The sequence below is a fragment of the Carassius auratus genome, linkage group LG30F, assembly GCF_003368295.1.
Source record: "Carassius auratus strain Wakin linkage group LG30F, ASM336829v1, whole genome shotgun sequence".
Taxonomy (NCBI): domain Eukaryota; kingdom Metazoa; phylum Chordata; class Actinopteri; order Cypriniformes; family Cyprinidae; genus Carassius; species Carassius auratus.
The window spans coordinates 3,137,674-3,155,962 of NC_039294.1; the positions used below are offsets into that span (position 1 = coordinate 3,137,674).

At 33.9% G+C, this 18,289-nt stretch overlaps 1 protein-coding gene across 4 annotated transcripts in view; it reads left to right on the plus strand.

Annotated features, from left to right (window-relative positions):
• Positions 1-18,289, plus strand: part of mtmr4 (myotubularin related protein 4) — a 61,294-nt gene that overhangs the window by 13,526 nt on the left and 29,479 nt on the right. The window lies entirely within an intron of this gene.

Here is an 18,289-nt window from a genome sequence, read left to right on the forward strand (position 1 = left end):
CTGAAGCGTGTTTGTATTTGCTCCTGCTGTGAGTGTTTTGTTCTCAGTGAGAGCAGTGAAAGGCTCTTATTGAATGAAGAATGATTTTTCCATGCGGTGACGTGTTCTCAGTGTCTGATAGAGCAGTACTATGAGCTCTGTGATGTGTGTTAATGTGTGTGTTTTGCATGTGTTTTCCTGGCATGCTGGAGTTATATGTGGAGAGTTCTGTGTGTGTGAGTGTGTGTGAGTCTCATGGCTCTCGCCGCAGACGAGGATGAGCCGCTGTGAAGCCTGAGGCAGATGGAGAGTCGTGATGAACACACCTGCAGTCTGAAAGCATTATGTGAAAGATATCACTCACAGGTTATCTAGATGTGAATCTCTCTCTCATGCATAACTCTCAACTAGAGCACAGTCATATTTAACAATGTTAACTCATCTATTGCACATACTGTTTACTGAGTTAGATTTGCATACATTGTGTATTCAGAGAGTTAATAAACAACGGAGACTTCTGCGGAAGTTACGGAATGTGTTTTTTTTTGTTGTTGTTTATAAATATGCATGGTTTATACACATTTATTTATACAATATTTATTTTGTTACGGTTAAAGTACAAAAAAAAAAACTAAATATAATAAATGACGAAGCATGCAACAAAATTACTGAAATTTGAACTATAATTAAAGTGTAAACAGAATGTTAAATCAAATATTACTCAAAAAATATTGTGGTTTATATATATGTATATATATATATGTATGTTTGTATGTGTTTATATATATATATATATATATATATATATATATATATATATATAAGTGCTGTCAATCAATTACAAAAATTTACTAATTAATAACACATTTTTTTCTGAAATTAACATTAAATTAAAGTTTTTAAATATACTTTTACATTGCAATTATTTCACATTCAGTCTTCAAATCAATTTTCAAACAACAAAGACAGTGTATTTTTATTTTATTTTTATATATATATTTTATTTTACTGAAGGCCAGTATCACTGACACCAATTAATATAGATTTCCATAAAAAATGTAAAAAACATCCCCTATTATTTAACCATCGACTATAGCCATTCATTACATTATTATTAAGATCTATCAATTGCAACATTTATTAGACTTTAAAAATAACTTCTAATTTAAGTGAACTTAAAACAATCTACATAAACCCATTAGCTTATAATATATGACATATTTGGCTACCTGTGTCCCTAAACAGAAATATACAGAATTTTAATATAGTTATCAAACACTAAATACAAATTAATCAATGAAAACTATTGATTTTCTCTTTTTTATTTTTGATTCTGATGTATAGGGATCACAGGTTGTTTTGGTTGCTATCACTTTAAGAGCTGCCTCTGCTGAACATGATGCGGATGGTAAACTCTCTTTGCATGCATGCACAGTTTTACTGCAGCCTTAATCACCTTAACTGTGGATGTGTGTGATGCTGAGATCTCGTGCAGATCGTGTTTGATTTGTGATGATCTGATGCACAAGCGCCCCACAAACAGCCGTGTTTCACGCATGTTCTCGTCAGCGCTGGGCTCTGCTGCCGAGGTTGATCTTTTCAAATATTCCTGCTCCTGAAATATTCAGTAGCAGCGAGAGAGAGAGAGAGCGACTCCTATCCCACTGAAGCATTTGTTCTTCATCTCTCTTCCTCCTCATGCATCTGTTCTCCTCTCTGAGCTTTTGGAGATTGTTTCTCGGCTGATCTAGACGGCTCTTCTTACCGATGCATTAATTTCACCAAGCAAAGTTTTATAAACTACTATATATATATATATACACAAAGCTTAATTTTTGGTTTTGGTGTTCAGCTAAATGAAAACGTACATTTACAGTAACAAAAAAAAATAAAAAAAATGTAGCCATAATTTTATATTTTTGTGATTTGCAGACATATTTGGTAATTGCAATCCTGTCTAATTTAATTGCTTAACCTAAATACAAATATTGTACATTTATAAAGCTACTCATTTATTTTGATGATTATATTATTGAATACTGTAGCTTTATTTCTTGTTGTTCTGCCTGTTACACTCATTATGGATCTTTTTGTACTTTCCGTCCCATCTGAAGAAAATGAAACTGTTGAAAAGAATTAAATCAGTCAAATCAAATAAATCTGACGAGCATCTACAGCATATGTCTTCCTGACTTGAGTTAACCCAGACGAAAGAAGAAAAAACCTCTCTCTTGTGTGTCTGAATGTGAGGGAAGTGTAAAGCGGAGACAGAATTCCTGCGGGATCCAGGAAACGAGACGAATGCATGTCTGGATGTGTTTTAGTCTGAATGGATGTAATAATCTCTAGTGAATCAAACTCCTGCGCTTCCCGCTGGATTACAGTAGATGATGATTGTCTTAAATTAAATCAATTGCTGTCCTGTCCTAAAAGCTCTTTGAATGATTTAATTCATGTTCCTGTCCTCCCAACCGTGGACGAGCTGTAGCACAAATACAGATCAAGAGCTGGAGAGTATATAATGGGATAGAATAGAAAATAGTAAAGTTTTAGTGTTATTTATATACTTTTGCAGTTTTCTCTATATTTTAAATTAGCTTTTATTTTTTTTTAATTTCTCAAATTAAATTTGTCATTCACATGCTTTAATTTATTTTGCTTTAATAATTTTTTTTATTTGTTATTATTATTTTAATTGATATACATTTCTAATTAGTTTTGTTTGTTATTAATTTTTTTTTAATCTATTTATATTTTATTTCAGCCTCATTTCATTTACCTTTTTTTTCTGATTATTTGCTTTTGTATCTTTGTATTATTTTCTATAGTTGTATTTTTTGTGTGCTTTTGCATTTTGTATTGTTTTGTATACATTGCTGATCTAATGTTTTGTTTTTCAGCTAATATTTATTTATCGTTTAGGCTTTATTTAAATTACTGAAAAAGAAACTGATTTTTTTTTTTTTTTTTTTAAACTTATATATATTTTTTATATTTTTTTCATTCTTTCCTTCATCTAATATTAATTTTATTTCAGCTTTATTTCAATTGACAAAGTATAAATTCTAATTGTTTTTTTTGTATGTATTAGATTTTTTAATTTCCTTTTTAATTAGAATAATTTTCTATATGTGCTTTTGTCATTCCTATGGTTTTTCTATATAGTTTCTAGTTTAGTGGTTTTAGTCCTTAAACTGAATTGTCACATGTGTTTCTCATGGTTAATGTCAAAACGAAGCCGTTGTGGGTGAATCTGTTGCTGACTGTGTTACTGTGTTACTGTGGAGCGTGTTGTTAATGCATTAGCGACTGCAGACTCAGTGCTTGGTCTTGTGTTACTCTATTTCGAGCGCATGCTGTTCTCTTACTGGTGACAAACAAATGAGGTAAAGAGTGGGATAGAGGGGAGGGAATCGAGCGTGACGAGGCAGAAACACAGCGTCTTCAATCACTGTGTTCCCAAAGACTCAAAGTCTACGACAGGATATTTTTCATGCCGCTGTCTCGAAGTGACAAGATAATTGGTCTGAGGGTCAGCTGACCTCAGCTGAAGATCCATAAAGCATCTTTTGACATGAGGACATTGTGTTTCCTGTAAACTGCCCAAAGCTGACGCCTTCCAGCAGGGATGGGCTCTGAGACATGCTCTTCTGATCAGTCTTCAGTTTCTTCTTTTTGCCTGAAATGTACTTTATTCATTTAGATTAACATTTCTAGCTACACTCATAAATAAAATGAGAAATAATAAAATATAAATTAAATACATGTCAAATAAATTCAAACATGTATAATAATCTCTTCTGACAAGTTTTAGCATGGTTTATGTGTATAAAATATACTTCATGCATATAGGTAAATTCTTCATGCTTGATTTCAAAAGTTTAGTTTTTTATTACAGTGTACTTAATTTACCCTATTTTCTTTTACTGCTGCTCATATATATGAATAAATAAAATATTAAATTGTCTGAAAATAAATAAATATGTTTTTTAGCATGTTTTTTAGCCTAAAATGTACTTTGTTTAAAACATACTTATTAAATTATTAATTTTAAATTAATTAATAAAATTATGAACGTAATTTATTAACTTAATTAGATATTAAGTACTGGGAATATATTAATAAATCAAAAATATAAATAAATAATGTAAATTCCCTGGAAAAACAAATAAGGAAATAAATAAACTTGAGTTTTTGGCGTATTTTTTTGTCACCTTTTTTTAAATCAGTATTTATATACTGCTACTACTTATTTTTAATATTTTAATATTTTAACATTTTTTTAAATAAAGAATATGTATTTTTTATTTTTTGGTTTTTATTTTAATTTCAGTTTGTGTATTTTATGTGGTTTTTCTTTTTTTTTTTTTTTTTTTTTATTCTAGTTCCCTGTTTTTTTTTATTTTTATTTATTCCTCTCTAGCTTTTATTTATTTTAATATCAGTTTCATTTTAAGTCATTTAAGTACTTAAACTTAATTATTGTTGTTACTTGCCAAAGAACTATTTCTAATTGTTAGAAAATGTTTTGAAATCTAATATTGATATATATATGTATGTCCAGCTTGTTTGAATGTTTGTTTTGCGTTGCTAGAACGTTTCTAGCCTCGCTGTTTCTTTCTTTCTACTTTTGTCGTCGTCACTTGTCGTATGTTTGGGTGGTTCTTGCGTCTTGGCCTCGTTCCTGTTCTATTTCTGTCCTGTAACTTATTAAAGGAGTCACTGGTGTGTCTGAGCAGTGTTTGAAGATCTCTGTGTCACTCTGAGCTTTTTATAGCACGTCTGCAGCCGATCCTCGTTAGGAGAGCACAATCTCCCCTCGTTAATGTCTTTAACCAGCTAGAGTGCGAACACAGCAGAAATGATCCATCGGCTGGATGAAAGAGCACAGATGTACCTGGAGGATGGAGAATGTGATGAATTGCTCGTGGGATTCACTGAGTGATTGATTGGAAACTCAAGTCCATCAGAAAGATTGATCTTAAATCTAGCGCCCCTCTCTCTCTCCCCTGTAATGTATTGCTCTTGTCTTGCATATATGTAAGATTACCAATAATAACAATGACAACAATTAGTTATAGTTATTATATGATTATCAGTTGATGCATAATATTGAGCAGTATATTTATTACAGTATTTATTGTTCTTTTATGTATGTAACATTTGTTACATATTTAAACGAATACAACTGTTTATTGTTAGTTCATGTCAGCTCAGGTCTATTAATTCATTAAAACATACAATTTAGATTTTATTTAACAAGTATTAATAAATATAACTATATGCAGGGAAAAAAAATGCTTTAGCACAATAGATCCTTAAAAAAATTAAAATGTTATAAAATTGTATTGCATTTTGAATCACAGTTATCAATATTTATTTTAATTAGATTTTTTTTTCTCCCCCATAAGTTGTGCGGTTGATTAGTGCTTGTTAGGTTTGATTTATTCCAGGTTTTGTACATTGTTCTGTCGGTGTAGACCTCTCAGTGGTTCCAGGATACTGGAGTTGGATGTTGATGTGCTGTATACTGAGATTGGACTGTGAAGGGTGTTTTTAAGGACTGATCGTGGCCTCGTTGCGTGCCGACTTCAGTCCTCAGAGAGTCTCTGCTGGCTCCACGCTTCAGGGACTCGGAAACAATGGCTCTCCATTCATCTGCTTAATGGAGAAAGTGCTGGGTCATTTACACGAGCGGCTGAAGAGTGAGGAGCTTTCTTCAGCTAAATCAAGAGCTCTGTAGTAGGGCTGCACGATATTGGGAAAAAATGACATTGCGATATTTTATTTTTCTGCGATATATATTGCGATATTTTTTCTTACAAACAAAAATGGGGTGAGCACATCGATGCTTTAACGACACATCGTGCAGCCCTACTCTGTAGACATCTGTCTTTATTATTTGATAGAGGTTTAGCTCTCTCTCCTCCACTCCAGTTAAATACACACTTAGGCTTAGCTCCAAAATCTAGTGCACTATGTAGGCAGCAAGTTCATACCTCGGATATTAGAGTTCAAAAATATATATAAAAAAAACAATACAGATTATTTGCATGTTTGTGACTAATAATCGATAAGCAGTCTCTATTTATGCATTTTATTTCTATCCCGTTTCTGCTGGAGTGTTTATTAGAGATTGACTGATATAGAATTTTTTTAATAACCAGTACAGGATATTTGCATGCTTATCTGCACAATAACTGATATTCAGAACCAATATTTAATGATAATATTTCCATTTGCTCTTTCTGCTGAAGTGTTGACCAGTAAATTGACCGATATTTTTTTTATTTTTATAATTGATACAGATTATTTGTATGTATGTGTGCCCGATAACCGATATTCAGAACTGAATGTTGTGCCCCTTTCCATAAGTGCAAGCTTCATCTTTCAAAATAAATGTAAAGACAGTTAATAATGTCCTTAGTTTTACCATCAGTTCAATATGAAAGAGGAACAGAGTCGTGTGACAGACAGTGATGAAGCTTGTATGTGTTTGCAGAACACAATAAACAGACGGTTAAGACCGTCTCTCTCTCTCTCTCACACACACACACACACACACACACACACACACACGCAACGCGCAAAACTCCGCAATTGAACAGTCAATAGCAAGTACTTAAACTAATAACAAAACATACTTCCAGTAGCTGATTCAGAAGCACCAGATCATCCACACAGTGATGTAGACATGTGGGGCGTGTTTAAACGATATGTTTTAGGTGTGTGTGGCAGAGTCTTAACTTTGATAAAGAATATCTCTTTGGATTGGATACTTTAGTCTTTGCAACTTTACAGATCTTCTTTCTGCAGCAAGAGCTTGTAACACCCCAAAGAGAAAGGAAAAATTGACATCGCATCATATGAGCCCTTAAATTTTTATAACCGATATCAATTATTTAAGTGGCTGCTAACCGATATTTGGGATCAAGCCTATTTATTTTTACTTCTGTTTTTGACACAACGATAACTGTTTTATTTATAACAAGTTTGTTTCTCTTTCATTTGAAATTTCAGTCATCTTGAAAACATGCTGAAAGCTAGTATGAAAGAGAATGTTAAATGTAATTTCCATATTACAACAAAGAAAACATTGCAACTTTTTATTTACATAAACAACAGAAGCAACATTCATATTTTTTTTAAGTTATTTGTGAAATGTACTCGTATGTGTTTCCTGCCACACTGGAAGTAAATTTTCTGTGTGTAGTGATAACTATCCTGGGACAACATGCTAAATCATGCTAGCAACATATTTACTTACAATGCATGACTTTATTCATGTTTTATGCATGGAATTTGATTTATGACAAGAGAATCAAAAGTGTCTACACAACAAACAAACATATTGATATTGACAGGGTTTGAATATTAATGAAAGATAAACTAAAACCAACCAACAATAATTCCCATCAGTGTGTTGAAATGGGGATACATTTCAATGATTTTTGGGCAGAAGCTTCACATAGTAAAAAGTAGGTGTCCACTGAAGGTGTTGCGTCTCCAACTGTCTGTGTAGACACGGCGTTTCTCTAAGAGCTGAAGATATACCGTGTCCCATCGTTCGAGAAGAAGACTAACCGAGTTGGTCGTAGTGTCCTCTGTGTCTAGCCCAGGAGCGTTATCTGATGCTGTGACCACAGGATTCCCATTTTTTAGCAGTCTCACAGCGGTTGGTTCTTCATCAGGATTGAACACCACAAAGTTGAAGAAATAAACCCCTTTTACTGGTGCAGTGAAGATTCCTGTTGATAATGGTAGAAACTTATGATGATTATAATGATGATAAAAATGTTGAAGCATTAAACTACTTTGTGCAATGGGACAATACCTGTCTTAGTGTCATAAGCATTTCCAATGTTAGTAAATGCATTTTCATACGCAAGAGTGGTTGCTTCGGCATGAGGTCCAAAATATTTGGAGCCCAGTGAAGAAGACAGTGTGGCTGAAAAAGCTACTTTTGCACTTTCTACAAAAAATAAAGAGATGAGATGAGATGAAACTGATAAGCAATTGAAAAGAAAAACCTGTCATGGTTCTTTTCATGCTGTCAAAAAAAGGAAAACTGGTCTCTATAGTGTGACCAGTCAAATAATAATAATAATAATAATAATAATAATAATAATAATACAAATTTACAGTACCTTCATTCTTGCTTCTTAGTTCCCTGACTTCATCATTTAAAGCATTTAACCTTTCCCCCATGGTTTTAATATTTCTGAGTTCTTTAAGGATATCTAATGTCGGTGTGAATAAATCCTGTGCCAGTGTGGGCCAAACACACAGCAGAAGAACTATGCTCATTTCCAGCTTCATCGTTGCTTCTCTGTGAGTATTAGCGATTGAGATTCTTTCCTGCAGCCTCACAAAACCTAACTGCATTTATTTAACAGTCTAGAGAGACTTTGGACAACAAATATTTAATCTTCTCTTCCTGTAAAAAGGAGTAACTCTTCCCATAAACTGAGTTTTTTTAGTGTTTTATTTTTTACTCTCAACCTCATAGCCAGCCCCCATACCCCCCCCCCCCCCCCTCTTTTTTTGGGACTCAAGACGACCCTTTGGGATTTACTTTTTACCAACCATATTTGATAATGCTCAAAAATATAAAAAATTATAGACACTGCCTTGAATTTTTTTTTTTACCAAGCTTTTTTTTTATATTTGATATGAAAATGCATGAAATGAGTCCTGGAGCAATCTAGAAAAGTAATGGGTTGAAAGTCACATGTCTCACGAGTTTCTATGTCAAATGGGCTGATTTGCACTCAAACAGATGGTAATCATGCAGATACATTCACATTCAATATAAAACACACTCTCACATATATAAAAACTGTTGAATAATAAAAGAAACAAAGGAAAAGGCCCGCCTCCATCAGCTGACAGGTGCGTCAGAGCGCGTCACGATGGAGCGCCAAAATTCAAATAAACTATCTTTCATTCATTCTTTTTTTTACACATTCTGTTTGTGACACTATACACTGCAAAACCATGCTGTTTTTTTACTACCAAGACGCAGTTTCCAAACGTGAGTTTTTCCATAACCAGTCCCTCCAGAAAAACGCAGATTCTTTTTGTGATTGTTGCGGGCAAAAATCCTTGATTTTGCGGCAGGTTTTCTTAAAAAATGCGATGGAATATGCGGGATATTTTTGCAATCTTATGCGATGAAATTGCTGGAACTTGCAAAAACTGCGGTTTGATGAAAAAGAGAAAAAAAGGTTCTCACTAGGCTACTACCTTACTGTAATGAGTCATTTCTTATGACTTCCTATGATAAGCAAGCATACTAAATCACATAATATTTAAGTTCTCATTGTTTTATTTCAGACCTTAATTAACACATGGCTCAAACTTACAAAACATTGAGTCAAACAAGTTCTCTAGCTTTACAAAAGGAATATTCAACAACTTCTGTAAAAATGAATACAAATAAAATATACACACAAATATACAAATGCTGTTTTACAGGAATTGCAAAGTGCAATCTCTTACTGCAACGTAAACTATTTTACATACTACTAATATACTTAACTGTATAACTGTAAGGTTTTGGTACTATTATGTAACAAAAAAATCTTACAATACAAAATACAATCTTACGACTGTAGAGGTGCATCAACTTCTGAATGAACTACAACAGTCCATTGTGAAAATGAAAGCTAACTGCGTAGCCTCTAACACTGGCCTATCGTTCGTCATCCTCATCCTCATCTCTCTCAAAATAATTTGCCCCCACTGTCATGTAACACACCGGGTAACTGCTTCGCGTGGTCTTTTGCGCTTATTTTTGTTGGCAGATGAGAATGATTTGCGTCCTTCACCCTGGTTTCACCGCGGGGTTCGCAGATGATGTTCACGTCGCGCAATTACGTCACTTCATAAGGTTCCCATTGGGAAATAATGGCGATTTACTTGTGTGAAGTAAACGCAACATTTTTAAACTTTCTGCTAAGATACATGTGACTTTTTTGCAACGAAATTTATTATTATTATGAAATCATGCTACCTCCGCATATTTTGCTTCCTGAAATCGGCAATTTATGCAGCGAAAGTGCGGCGTATTTGAAAAAATGCGACCCCTGCATAAATATGCGGCCCTTGGCTGATTATGCATTAAATCACGCGATCGCATAATCGCGTTTTTCTGGAGGGACTGCATAACGGACACAAACAGTTCTGTCTCTGAAGAACTGAAACGTAAACAAAGGAATTATGATCCATATTACAACATTATTGCTTCGTTGGATTAAACGTGCTTCATGAGATGTCGTTCAGTGGACCCTTACCTTTCTAACTAAACCGGGATTTACAGCTGTGGATGTGTTTATGACTCGTTATTACGACGGATCTGGTATGTACAGCGTCTCTAAAATGTATCACTGATTATTTTTGTACCTATTTATGCTATGATTTAGTATGAGAATTTATTAAAACAGAAATAGGGATGGGTACCGAAACCCGGTATTAAAATGGCCCCAGGGCTAAATTATGAAAGACCGTAGTATCAGTATGATCTGACGCTATCGGTTCGGCTTTCAGTACTGGAGGGGAAAAAAATTACTGTACTATGTATTTTTGCTTAATAATGTTATCGTGCACATTTTATCTCACCAAACATTTCTAGTGTTCCTGTAACTCAACTGGTAGAGCACTGCGCTAGCAAACAAGCAAGCGCAGGTTTGGGGGTTCGATTCCCCGGGAACACATGATATGTAAAAATTGATAGCCTGAATGCACTGTAAGTCGCTTTGGATAAAAGCGTCTGCTAAATGCATACATTTAATGTGCGATCATATTAAGACATTTGTCTGTGAGATCTGCGAGATCTCTCATGCGCGCCGCGGAGGCTGTCTGTCAGTCACACACACACACACACACACACACACACCACAATGAACACGGCGCACGCACAGACATAACAGTATGAAAACTCCTGCTTAATAACATAGAGTGACGATGGCGAAGAGATTTTCTTAATAATGTTATCGTGCACATTTTATCTTACCAAACATTTCTAATTTGCGATATTAAGACGTTTGTCTGTGAAATCTGCGAGATCTCTCATGTGAGCACGGTGCACACACATGCATATGGGGCCGTTCACATATCGCGTCTTTTGCGCGCTCAAGTTCGTTATTTCAAATGTAATTAAAAACATCTCAACTTCTCAGAATGCCGCAAGCGCACCGCGGGTCATGTAACTTCCTCATCTTTTCCGTATCAACGTTGAAACCTCAGCCAAGATGAAGGAACAGCTGATAGCTGTATGTGGATTTTTAAATTAATTTAGTAGCAGTGCTACTGCATGCAGTTTTTATTGCTGCAAATCCATTTATCCATTGCTGAAATTTCCGCGTCTTCATGGAGAGAGCAGGTCATGGTTGCTTAGCATCGGCAGACTCCTCAGGAGCGCAAGTGCCCGAAGGCTTTGGGGAAAAATAAATAAAAAAAAGCTGCGTGCCTAGCGTTTTCCACGCGTTTTCGTCAACGACATTTTACACCTTTATAATGACAGCATTTTTATAACCATTTTGGTCACATTTTGGTCGGGGAAAAAATTATTTTGATTAATATGCATGAGGGAGAGAGAGCAAGACGGTGAAGGTAATAATAATAAGGGACCTGACGTTTTGCTTAAGTGTTTCTTTCTTTAATTGCTAATGCAACCTTTTCACACCACAGACTGAACCAAATTAAGCATTGCTTGCTTGGTAACTGTTCAACAAAGTATTGATAGTTGTGTAAATATTGTCATACTGACAGCTGTCTGAAGTTTTGGTTGATTGTAATTAGCCTACATATTTTTCTATCAAAGTTATCTGACATTATCAAGATGAATTTGTTCTGACAAAGTTTAACTCTGAGTTCTTGTCATATTTTATTACCAATTTTTAAACCACAGCAAATAAACTGTGATAATGTGAGACATGTTGAAAGTGTCTGGATACATTTTGGTTTGACTGTGTGTTTTATTTTACAGTGAAGACTATGCAGTGCTATTTTAAATTAACAAATACAAACTTTGGAAACATTGTGTAAATAGCACAAATAAATAAATAGAACGAACACACAGTAAATATTTAGCCATTTCAGACAGGGCCCACTGTACAACCTGTACCATGGACCCTCTAACCCCAGCTACGGCCCTGGTTTAAGGTGCCAAGACGGAGCAATGCACTGTGTGTACTGTAAGACATAAAACAAGAAGACATGTGGTTTAAAATATAGAAATTAAAATAAAAAGCACATCTGTATGCAATACGGTTTCATTATTGTTCATTATTATCCAGGGTGGCTTACTATAAATAATTTGTGCAACCAAATCATGTCTGAAAAAGTTAGTAGCGCAAGTGCCACCAGTGGAAAAAGTTAGTGTAGTTCCCTGCTAGAGCAGGAATGTTCTGTATATTTTTATTATTTCTTAAATTGCATTTTACATCACAGTTTTCAGAAAAATCCCAATCAGCAGTACTTTTTCTTTACCATTTTGATATTAACGCACACACAGAGCTGACTCATGGTGGTTCAGTAAATGTCAGCGGGCGTCTCGCTCTGATCTCACACGAGCATCATGACCTCTGTGTCTTCATGAGAACTACCAAAGCCTGCTGCTATAGCAACAGGCCACACTCTGCCCCATGGAATTGTGGGAGTGAACCCACGGGAGTTCTGGGAGTGTTGTGTGTCTTAATACAGCACCCATTTCAGCAGGAGATTTATTTATCACGCTGAAAGGGAGAATATCGGTTTCATTAATTCTGATAATGTTGCATTCGGTGTCATATAATTGACATGTTATTTGTCATATATCAGTTTCGTCTTATTAGTCTTTTATCATCTTTTCATCAGATTCATTAATATTGTCTCTCTTTTCTTTATATCCAACACAAGCACACATTTTGACTGAATTAAAAAAAATACTAATTTCCACTTTAGGAAAATGAAAAAAGAGGCTGACCTCTATTATTTACCTGGCTAAGATGATATAAAATCACAATGCATTTTAAATATTTCTCGATTGTTTGTTATTTTGTAACCTTCTGAAGCTGAAGGTGTGTTAAATCCTGATTCTGCGGTAGTTTGTTCTCTGTCTAGACACTCACATGTTCTTCTGTCATGTGTGTCTGACAGGTGTTGGCGTCTGTTGTCAGTTTCTTCATCTGTGACGGACGCACATGTCCGTCTGCGCAGATGCCTGATGACAGGACGCTTTATTTGAAATAAATTAATACTTAATTCAGCAAGGACACATTGAGTTGATCAAAAGTGACATTTATAAGGTTACTAAATATTTTTTATTTCAATTAAATGCTGTTCTTTTGAATTTTTTATTCATCTGTGAATCCTGAAAAATAAAATATATCAGTTTTCACAAAAATATTGTGCAGCACGACTGTTTTCAACACTGATAATAATCAGAAATGTTTCTTGAGCAGTAAATCATCATATTATTCTGATTTCTGAAGGATAATTTAACACTGAAGACTGGAGGAATGATGCTGTAAATACAGCTGCACATCACAGAAATACATTAGTTTAACACAGATTCAGACAGGAAATATTTCAGTTTTTACTGTATTTTTTTTTTTATCAAATAAATGCAAGCGATTTATATATTGTGTTTTTGGTGTCTGAAAATAACATAAAATGCAGTTTATTTCAGTAATTATGATGTTGCATATCATCTTATGTCTCATGCTCCCGGTCAATTTTATAGGAAATCCAAGTATGTATCCAAATATTTAAGGTATGAGTGACCACATGTTAAAAGTTTAAGAACTGGTCACTAAAATAGTCATATGTGATGTTTACAGGCTTGATTTAATCTGTCCGGTCAGTATCCCCGTTGTGTGTTTTGTGAACATCTGGAGTGTGTGTGTGTGTGTGTGTGTGTGATGGCACATCCAGCTCATCTGCTGTTGTGTCATGCAGGTTAGAGACTCTTGGACACACACACTCTGAGTGTGACCGCTGGACAAGGTACAGAATGATCAATCAGACAGTAAAGCCTAAAGAAGCACTGAGGAATAGTGCTTCACTACTATAGTGTTTAAAACAATGTAAATAAAGTTTATTGGGGTGCAATACTATTACAGTCTTTCTACTTAAGAATTTCACACAATTCAATGCAACTCGCTTTTCAGACAGAGACTTGAACTTTTAAAGTTTTTTTATAATCGCTGTAGATGGATGAACTTGAGTTAAGTGTGACTTGATTAACCTTGATGATTAGACTTAAAATCACTACATTAAAATGCCAAACACTGTTAAATCATATTCAGATAACTTGTGTCTTTCACATAGTCAGAACATTGAGGTAAAAATTCAAAATGTTACATTTGAGTAAAGTTTTTGACAGTATCTGTAATTTAAAAATGTAAAATCTTAACGCCGTACTCCTACTTTAAATGTAATTATGAGTATAGACAGGGCAACATGGCTGTTTAATGTGTTTAAGGCATGTATGGCATTATTTCACTCTTTACATGATTGACATATTAAATGCATTTCTGTCCAGTTCAAACTAACTTGGTAACTCTTTTAGTAGATGTATCCATTACTGAGTTTCAGCTGGTATTTCTGCTGATGTTTCCACAGAACCACCTGTTGTTGTGTGCATTGACCTTTGACATTTTGAGCTGACCTTGAGGGTCGCTGTGGGATTGGACATGTTTCAAAGACACTATTGACAAGTCGTATCTGTTTTCTGAGTCTCTGTCTGTGCCAGCCACATATGAGACGTGCTTGAGAAGCAGACGTGCTAAAACTAAAACCATAAAAAAGGTACTTGAAATAAAGTGTGCTCTTTATATTGAAATACTAAAATATCTAAGACTAAATAAACAAACAAAAAATAAGCAACTATATAGACACATTTAAAAAATATATATTGTTTGTATTTTATTAAATTGTTTGTCATTTTAACATATGAAAATTCTTAAAACTTAGAGAAAATTTTTTTTAATTTAATTTAAAATATATAAACACTATAGCAAAATATAAATGCTAAAACAAATGAAACGTTTTAGTTGTGTTATGTTAAGATTTACCAAAACTGTTATAAAATACAGTAAAATGTTTAATCTGTATAAGACATGTAAATATGGTGCATAAAAAAATATTTATTTTAATTTAATTTTGAACTAATAAAAATTGCAAGAGCATACAACAAAATTACTGACCGAACTAAAAGAGAAAACAAAATATAAACACATTTAGTCTAATTTAAAATCTTAATGAAAATTATAATAGTGTGAAAATGTTTTTCTTATACAAATACTAAAATACTATATAAATAGTATATTTTAGTATATTACTAAATATTATTATTTTTTGGTATTTATATACTAATAATTTTTCAGGTTTTATCGATTAGTTCAAATTTAATGTTTTGCCACGATTTTATTGTTTAGAAATCATGGAATCGTGATTTTTAATATATAATATTACCAAACTTTAGAATTAGACACTATGATAATATGCTAAACGCATCTCGGCGAACATGATTAAATGTTCACGTGTGACACGCTCATATCGCTACGTGTCATTTACACAGAATGTACTTTTGTGTTGACAAAGAAGTGACGTAGTCAGTGGAATAGGAAAAACATGCAAGAAGATGGGAGTGAACTTTTAACTTGAGTGCCGTGTTTTTAGACTGCTGTTTTATGCATGAGACGCTGCAAGAGACGCAAGTGCAACATAATATTCTTCTTGTGTTATACCTTCAGTCATTTTTAATTTGAATTACCTTGACTTTTGATATTTTTTTAAAGCATTTTCCTTGTATTATTTCTGAACACGTAATATATAAGAGATTTTTTGGACAATACGTAGGCTAATTGTGTTCCTGTAGCTCAACTGGTAGAGCACTGCGCTAGCAAGCAAGCGCAAGGTTGGGGTTCGATTCCCCGGGAACACATGATATGTAAAAATTGCCTGAATGCACTGTAAGTCGCTTTGGATAAAAGCGTCTTTTAAATGCATAAATTTAATTTAATTTTCATTTAATTGTAATTCATGCATCTTTTCTGCAAAGATATTTAACAAGTGATTTGTTTAAGATTTACATCATGTTGACAACTTCAGGTGTGCTGTGAGAGTTAATAAAGAAAAGCTACTTGAATCATGTTGTAGTTACATTTTCAAGTTGACTAGTTGAAAATCGAGAAAAAAAAAAATTGGTCAAACGAGCGAGTTTTTCCACTGATGTTCAGGGTTTAATCGTGATGTTAAACCTTCCACTTGTATCAGTCAAACTGTGTCTTCTGTTGCATGCTGCATGTTTGTCTCCGAGAGCTTTCTCTGTGTGGGACTGACTCTGGTGTCTCGTCCACTGGTGTGGTTGGTTTCTTCACTTGCGTCTGATGCCAGGTGAAGGTATTTCACCTCGTCCTGTGATGTGAACGGCGGCTCAAGGTCCCTTCAGATCAATGTTCAATCCACTACGTGATGCCGGTGAACCTGTCGCTCTGAGATCAGACGTTTCTGCAGCACCGGAAACTCGGTCCTACAGTGAAAATGAGCTGCTCTACTCCTAACACATGGCCCAGTGTTTTATAACCATAATATAAACATTTTCTAATGAGAAGCATTTAAAAACCCATTGAAAACAGATGCTGCTTTTAGGGCTTACTCTAGATTTCTACCAAAATAAGTGGAAATAAAAACAAGATTAAATATTAGTGCAAAACAAAAACATTTCTATCTTATTATATTGTTTTTTTTTTTTAATTCTTAATTTCTTGATTGTAAAATAATGATCATTTTAATAATTTTATATTTTATATTCAGTGTTTGGAATAACGGCGTTTAAAAGAACGGCATTAGGTAACGACGTTAGGTAACGACGTTAGGTAACGACGTTATTTTTTCAGTAACGGTAATCTAACTAATTACTTTTCCCGTCGTTACAACGCCGTTAACTTTACTGAACGTTAAATGCGGCGTGTTACTATGCATTGATTTAATAAACTATGTAATCCGAACGCACCCCTCCCCTGGCTCACACTGTCACACAAGCGAGTGAGAAGGTGGGTTAATAACGAGGTAAGCGATTATGATTGGCTAAGGCAGAGTCATGCCTTTCATGGTAGCCAATCAGAGCCAGTGTTTTTACACACATGCCGGCACATGCGGCAGCGCCAGCGGCACCAAACACACACACACACCCACGCAACAGCTACACAGAGATTCACAGCAGCAGCAGAAATGACGAGTCAGGACCAATCCAATGAAAAGTTGGCGTTTTCAAGGTATCAAGTTTCAAGATATAAGCACTACTTCAAATTCATGACGTGCAATAAATATCAAAAAAGTTATGTACGAACACCTGTCTGTTCTACTTATTTCAGCGGACTTGTGAAAACTGAAAAAAAAAAAAAAATACAAATTCTCTGACATATAGCAACTTTTTTTTTTTTTTTTTTTTTTTTTTTTTACAGTAACGCAAATAGTTACTTTCCCTGGTAACGAGTTACTTTTATTATAGAGTAATTCAGTTAATAACTCAGTTACTTTTTGGAACAAGTAGTGAGTAACTATAACTAATTACTTTTTAAAAGTAACGTTCCCAACAGTGTTTATATTATAGTCTTGTTGATTTATTTTTGGCCTGCAGTCTGGGACAGTTTTCTCTCAGAATAAACCCTTGATGGTTTAACATTTGAAAATAAAGACAAATATTATTGTGTAATAATTTATTTATTTATTTATTTATTTATTTATTTATTTAATAGTATTGTAATTCTGCAGTTATAATGTAAAATAAAATTTGTGATTTTTTTTTTTATTAATGGATTTCCCAGTATTTTTACTATAGTAATTTCTTATTTGTAAATTATTTGAATGCACATCATTATTAATAATAATAATGATAATAGCAATAATAATAATAGTAATAAAATACAAACTATTTTATTTTATAGAAACATCTAAGATTTTTTTTTATGCGTGTGTGTGCAGCACTATAACTCAAACCTGGGACTTTTTTTATTTATTTATTTATTTATTATTTTTTTTATTTTTTTTCGATCGATCCGGAAATGAAATTCTTGTCTCTATCTGATAAATTGCAATTAGTTTTAGGTTTTTCTTCCCCTTCATCATTCAGTCAAGGTGTATGTCATGAACAGTCTGTCTGTAAACGCTCATAACTCACAGCAGAGACTGATGTAGACTGTGATGTGTTCTCTGATGATGTAGTTGTCTGTCGTCTCTTGTTAATTGTTCGTTTGTTTGTCAGTCATGAGTCTCTGGACTGATTGTAGTTTGTGACTGGAGCAGAACCGTTACGTCACTG